We start from the raw sequence: 7,789 nt of genomic DNA on the forward strand, positions 1-7,789 counted from the left end.
TCTGGCCCAGCCGATTTCTAAAGGAATTAATGGCACCCATCAAGGATGTCCGGGGTCCTGTCACGTTCACAGATTTTAGATATGCCTTGGGGTGTCAGGGGGAAGTAAAGAAGGGTGGTGATGAGCCGTCATTGACGGGCCCCACAGGGTGCCTTCCTGAGGCGTCCTGGCCTGGGATATGACAATGTTTGCCTTGGGGGCGAGTCACCTTTAGGAATTTGGTGACTCAAGCCCTATATTGTCCATGCGATCGGAATGAGATTGGATTAAACGGTGGCAGATTATCCTTTTGTTTTTGGGAAGGGAGATCTGGGTCATAGGGCTAAGGTTCACGTTGGGGTCATAATATTTCCCATTTGATTTCATGATTTGACAATTATATGGGATAAAATGAAAATTAAAATAAAGTTGGAACATAAACCCAGCTGGGAAAAATACATATTTTCCGGGGATCCCAAGGAGTACAAATACATATAGGCAGATAGATAGATTTCAAGGAAATAAAGGAGAATCCATAAAGGTGGGTGACATTGCATAAAGGGGAATCATGAATGATATAAACAATAGAAAACATTTGATACAACATCTGGGGAGAAGTGGAGTTCTGGCAGCATGATTTCACAATTCATGAAGTTAGCCCAAGGGTTAGAAGTTCATACAACAGCGAGTCATGAGAGTGTCCAAGTACATAGAATATGAAAATTCACAGATACATGAGGAAAAAGAGTTCATAAGGAATTCATAGAGATGGCATGGGGAAGGGGCACATGTGGGTTGTAGTCTTTGGAAGTATAAGATTTCATAAGTCCAGGGATAGGTCTGGGGAAGAGTGTTCTTCTCCTTCATAAAATTATGAAAGTATGAATGAAACGTGGAGGGTACCCGTCCGGGCACCCCCTGGCAGCTGCAGAGAGGGTGAGGGTACTTGGAGATCTATGTCTCCCCAGCGGGAGAGCGATCCCCCCCCATCCCCAGTTCACAGAAAGGGGCTAGGGATCTCTTAAAACCATTCCGCGGGCTGCGGGGAGAGGAAAGTCCGGGATAAGGCAGCAGTTTAGCTTGAAAGGAGCCGTCGGTCCCGTTTGACAGTCAGCTGTTGAGGTGCCGAAAACTGGACCGATTCCGGTTCCGCTGGTTGTCTTCGAGTCAGGAGCCTTAGAAAGGGTTAGGACTAAAAGAGGAGCGTTCTAGGGGTAATTTTGATAGAGATATGAGCCAATTTGTATCGTCCGCCATATTAATCTATGGCGGAGAAACCTCAGCCGGAGTTAAAGGGACGCGAGAGAGAGAGAAATTGCAGGCAAAGGAAGGAGTCAGAGAAAGATACAAAATAACCAGATAGAGAGTGTTATTGTTAAAATAAATGCTACTTTTATTGGGGGGTTTTGTTACATAGTTCAGGGAAGGGGAAAGTGAAATAAAAAAGATCTCTTAATAATAGTCTGCTGCGGTCCCGTTCCGTTCCTTTGGTGAGCGATCCACGGAACTCTCCGCTGCGTTTTTAAATCAATTTGAAAGCTGGGGTGACGGTCATCAGTCTGAGAGGTATAGCAGAACTTTTACAGAACAACAAAGAACAACATTTAGACATACAAACATACAGATTCTATGCAACTACATTGGATTCACAAACAACCTACAGTTACATTGGCTAAAAAACAAACAAGGGGGGGGGGGTTTACATTTTGATTCATCATTCACACACAACATGCATCCATCTTCATGCACACAAATATTACCATATTCTTTCTCCCTCCTTGGAGAAGCACCTGCTTAGGCCAGACCCAGCTTCCACTGCTGCCTGCCAAGACATCGTTCCAAAACGCCAAAACGCCAAAACTTCAAAAAGACCATGACTTCAAAACGCACTCTTTTCTCTTCCCATGAGAAAAAGAGGCCCCAAACAGTGAACAGGATCCTGCTTTCCCAGAGCAGATCTTCCCCTCCCAAGGACACCATCTCCACTGAGCATGGCCGGTGAACAGCGTCGCTGTCTGTCACACCTTCTGGACTCTCATAAGGTCACTTTTATAGCAATATTTTGCTGATGATGTTGCCCCAAAGTTGTAAATGAGTGATAGACGTCTTCCATCCTGGAATATCCTCAGTTTCCTTGTTATGGTTGAGCCTTATGGCCAGGGCCGGTTGGACATATGAGGCTGCTGACGCGGCGGCCTCGGGCGCTGGCCGCTAGGGGCGCTGTCGAGGCCCTGGCGACCTGCGGCCGCGTCCAGGAAGGGAGAATTGGGCAAGGAGGAGGCAAGTGGACAATATCAACAGAAAGGAGGAAACCATGAAAATGAACAAAATCTGGCAAACATCATTTTAAAACTCTAAAATCAGGACAGTAAATAAAGAAACACACTCTGAAACAGGGAATTCCAGACATGAAACAACCAGGTAACACCTCCCAACAAAGGATTCCCACAGGTAGGAATCAGCCAGACCTTGAAGCTGCAAGGCCTTTCACTCTAATCAAGGTGATTAATTGCAACATTCACACTTGCCTCCAACAGACAAGAATTCTTTCTCCCACCCTGGACCTTCCACAGATATATAAACCTCTCTTGCTTAGTTTCCAACAGACCTCACAACCTCAGAGGATGCCTGCCATAGATGTGGGCGAAACGTCAGGAGAGAATACTTCTGGAACATGGCCACGCAGCCCGAAAGACATACAACAACCCTAAAGGGTAAATGTTTTCCTCCTGACATTAAGTCCAGTCATGTCTGATTCTGGGGTTTGGTGCTCATCTCCATTTCTAAGCCAAAGAGCCAGCCTTGTCCGTAGACTCCTCCAAGGTCATGTGGGATGACTGCATGGAGCGGCGTTACCTTCCCGCTGGAGCAGTACCTATTGATGCACTCACATTTGCATGTTTTTGAACTTCTGGGTTGGCAGAAGCTGGGGCTAACAGTGAGGGCTCACTCTGGTCCCCCAATTCAAATCTGCTGCGGCCTTTCAGTCCAGAATTTCAGCAGCTCAGCGCTTTCACACGCTGTGCCATCAGGGGATATTATTTCCTAAAGGTTGTGAATATACAATATTTCTGATTGGTTTTTTTTTTGTCTGTTAGAGGCAAGTATGAATGCTGCAATTAGGAAAAATGATAAGGATGTAATGGCTTTGCAGATTTACAGCCAGGCTGTTTCCTCTCTGAGTGAATTTTTTGTTGGGAGGTGTTAGCTGGCCCTGATTGTTTCCTGTCTGGAATTCCCCTGTTTTCAGAGTGGTGTTCTTTGCGATATGGTATGTGCTTCTGCCGTCTGTGGCCGTGAGAAAACAGAGGATTTACCAGACTTTGATGATGGGAATACTTTGTTGGGAGGTGTTAGCTGGCCCTGATTGATTCATGACTGGATTTCCCCTGCTTTGCTACACCCATTACAATGGTCCACACTGGCGTGGCACTTCTGAAGGACAAGAGTTCACTTCCTGAGAAAGGAAGTGTCTATTCTCCTGGGGCTGCGTTCTCCCAAACAAAACTGATCTGAAGCTAGTCTGAAGTCTGAAAAATCTTCTGAATAGATATCACGACCAGGAAACCTTTGTGTAGTACTTGTAGACTAGAAATAACAAAAAAATTAAAATTGTTGCAAAGTTTATTAAAATATTTATTTATTAAAATGCAAGATTGGTGTTAATTCTATGTAATGTTACTATATGAACATAATGTTGTTAATAAACTTCTGGTTGTAAGGTAAACTCTTTTATCCATTCTATTCACCTCTACCTTCTACCTTTTATTTCTCGGTGATTGGGTTTTTTTTGGGGGGGGGCACCAAAATCCTGTTTCGCTTACACTTGAAAATTTCCTTGGGCCGGCCCTGCTTATGGCTCCGATACTGGGAGACGAGGTCGTAAGACTCCTCGAGAGTCAGACTCTCTTGAGGAGCGAGAAAGGAAACGGCTCCGGGACTTATTTGCAGAACCAACTGACGAAGATTCCTTTGAGGGTTTTACTGAGGGAATGGAGGAAGAGGTGGTTAGCTCAGAGGAGGATGACATGGAATGGACTCGTGTGAGGGAGGATTTGGGTGTTCCTGGTAATGATAGCATGAGAAGCGACTTGCGGGTTGCAGGATCGAACCCGTGGACGAGCTGGAGGGATGGGACGGGATCCACAGCTGGGGATGCTGTGGGGCGTAGTCAAAGGTGTTTTAGCTCTGATGAGGAGGATGATGATGAGGCACCTGGAATTAGGGTAACAGCTGACAGCGATGAGGAGTTATGAACTGGCATAAAATGGGGTCTTGAATCCAGGGCTAATTGCGTTGGGCAAGGTAATCTGGACGAACGCTTGGGCTCTTGTTGGGAATTTCCTGAAGACGGGTGTGTTTCGTTTGCTGAATACGTAAGTTACCAAGGACACTGGGCATAGACGGCGGGAGGAACTGTGTGGGCTTTTGTTGTGCAACCTGTGTTTAATCTTATTAGCTGGGACCTCCGTCGTCTTCTTGACGGACATTAATTGCCTATTCTGGATTGACGTTGGACTGACTGACTGACTACGACCTCGGACTACCCCTTCTGTGGCTTTCGGTGGAATTGGTGAACCAAAGACATCTGTACCTGGCTTTCGACCTCGGACCGGACTGGGACCCTGCTGACCGTGGCTACCCTTGATTGAAGTGCCTGGATCCGGATTCCATTTGTTGCACGGAGGAGTAACAACCTTAGTTAGTCATTTGCAGCTTTCGAGTAGCAGAGAGGAATCTGCTGCCAGCTATTTATGTTCCTTTAAACCCTTGTTTATCTACTTTTGTTTGTTTAAATTGCCGGGCTGAAGTAAGCATTTTCTGTTTAACCCGGATTAAACTCCTGTTTAATCCGGTTTATCTTTTGAACCACTTTTGGTACCAGCGGAGTCTTTTTTGTGTATCTTTTACACTGAAGGCAAGTGTTTGCCTAGCCCTTTGTTTCATACGGGCACTTTTTAGTTCTGTAACTTTAATAAACTGTGTTGAACTTTATCTGGTGGCGTTCTGTCCTTGACATTCCTGGACCAGATGTTGATTCCTCTTGATTGGTGTTAGCAAACACAAGCAGCTCTGCCCCAAAAGTTCATCAAGTTAGGAAATGTTGACAGATGTTAACAGGTGTAAACATTTCTCTTATCAGTCACAGTTCTTATCACAGTTTGCCGGGCAGGTCAACTATTTCAGGTCTCATTAGCAGGTTTAATTACAATTCCTGAGCAGGTAGTTAATGGTTTGCAGGCCTTAGTCTACAGACTGGTGTCTTCAAGTTTCTAGCTCTCTTTCACTCTTCCATTCATACCACACATCATATATGCATATTTTGGTCACAGCAGAGTAGCCAAGCACAAGGGCCGATGTCTTCACTGTGTCTGGTCGTGATGCTCAGGTTGTGCCAGTCAGCTTTCTAGCGCCCACTTTTTGCTTGAGATTCAAGCAGTGCTTCTTGTACGTCAGACTACGGTCCAGGGTAACGCCCAGGTGTTTTGTTGTGCTGCAATGCTCCAGTGGGATTCCTTCCCAGGGAATCCTCAGAGCTCGAGATGCTTGTCTGTTCATAAGGTGAAAAGCACACGTCTTGTGTTTTAGATACAAGTACCCACATTTTAGGAGAGGCTGTGATGACTCATGGGCCTTGTAGTCCTGTTCCTAGTACTATTGTGACAGACGAAGAGGAAAACATGGGATTTTCGCCGGTTCAGCAAGAGCCAGAGTCTCTTCACGTGCAGGATGTTGATGTTTGCCCTCAAGAATTCAGCCAAACAGGCCTTGGGCAGAACTCCCCCCCATTTTCCAGGAGGGAAAATTATTCTAAAGATAGGGGAGTCAGGGAGGCTAATCGGAGAAGCCTGAGAATCGCTGCCAAACAAATGGCTGATTAGGTCTGCTTCCCTTGGGAAATTCTAAGGAGTCATGCATCTGGACAGAGTTGGGTTTCGCTTCTCGTTCTCTAGGGAAAGGGTTCTGTTGGCGGGAAAACGAGACCCAATATAGGTGTTTGGCGCGAGGGATTCTTTGCGGAGTCAATTGATCAGCTTGAGGAGAGAGATCGTGTGTGGACTTCGTAATCCCAGTTCCTTGCTTCCCGGATCAAGCTTCAAGCCTTGCCTTGTCTCATGTGTTTACCACGGACTATGTTTCATGCTTCATGTTCGTCTTGCCTCCAGTCAAGGATCTAGTCGAGAATCAAGTTTATTCCAGCCTTGTTGTCAAGCTTCATTGGACTTTAAAGACTCTGTTATTTCCCCACACTATTGCTTGGCAAAGTGTGTGTTTCGGTCAAGTGGATTAAAACTTTGAACTCTAATATCTTATATTGGACAATACATTTCTGGACTATATTTGACCTTATCTGAAAGGTCTGCTTCTGAACTATATTCTTCACTTGTTTTTATTGATTTTATATATTTCTTTAATAAAGATATTAGATAGATTCTGGCCTCTGTGTAAGGTTATTGGTGCTCTGCAGCCTGGGTCCTGACAGAGGCGAAAGGAAACAGAGCAGAGTCGTTCAGCTAGAATTGTGCTGTTACGGCTGTACCAGAAGCTCCAATTTTATTTTCTTTCTGCTAATGTTTGCAGTCATAGGGCAGGCCGCCTGTCCATCATCATTAAGTTTGGTTCCGCCCCTTGTTCAGGGCTCTGGGAGGGAAGGACCCATTTTTAAGTCAGTCTCACTTAAGGAAGCTAAGCTATAGGACGTAGACCAGCTCGCCGCATAGAAAAGCTTCATATCTCAAGAACATCTGGGGATATAGAACATCCAAGGAATCAGAAACAGAAATTCCAGGGGAAAAGGTCCTAAAAGCTCTGGCTGAGAGCTTACAGCCTCTTAGCCTCACAGCTCCTGAGGGAAACAGTCCTAAGTTTCCAAAGAAACCTCGGAGAGAGAACAGCATCACAGATCCACAGAACCCCAGCTGAAACATCTGCAAGCCTTGGTTGGTAGGTCCACTCGATACCCAGACGCATTTGGAATCAGTAGTGGGTCCCACATCAGCTAAGCCCATATAATAGACAGCCTGGGAGAGGTTATAAGGGGATTTTCTTCTTATAGAGAAAACACAGTCATCCAAAACCAATTGTCTGTCTCCTGGGGACAAGACTGAAAAGGCCAACAGTTTATTAAGGAAACCTTGAAGTGTTATTTGACTCCTTGAAGATTTATTATTTGTTCAATAATAATGACTTTGTTATCTCATTAATCACTCAAAGGACCATCCTTTTCAGGAAAATCCTCAAGACCCTTTCTTTGAGGCGCCCTGGCCTCTCTGGGCATAAAGTATATGTCCTATACAAAGACAATAGCTACAGGCCCAGCGTGTGACAGAACAAGAATATCTGCCAGAAATGCAGCTGAGTAATTGGGAACTGCCCTAGCAGCTGTGGGGAAACTCAGGGTTATAAATCAGAAACAGGTGCAGTCAGCTTTTGCTGGTAACAAACTGACTTTAATGCCTAAGCCTTCGCTCCCCTTGTGCCTGCTTCGAGTCTGCATCTGGAAAATTGCTCCTAAGGATTTATTGCTGTTTCTTTGTCTGAAGTAAGACTGTTATTTGATTTGGTAATTTATCAGAATTTAAGAACTGTGTTTGCCATAAGACTTCCTTGCTTTCTTTTGCATTATTCCACTGAGTGTGCTGATCTTTATGTTTTGCTGAAGTAAAGCAGTTTTCATTTACTGCTGGTTTGAGGTAATAGATGCTAATGATGGTAGTAGTATCCCCAGCCTGGCTAAGGACAATGGTCCATTCTAGTGAAACAGTGGATAGCAATGAGTGTTAGTCAGACTGAATGGATTCCCAGGAAG

This window comes from Anolis carolinensis, chromosome 4, assembly GCF_035594765.1.
Source record: "Anolis carolinensis isolate JA03-04 chromosome 4, rAnoCar3.1.pri, whole genome shotgun sequence".
NCBI classification, from domain to species: Eukaryota; Metazoa; Chordata; class Lepidosauria; order Squamata; family Dactyloidae; genus Anolis; species Anolis carolinensis.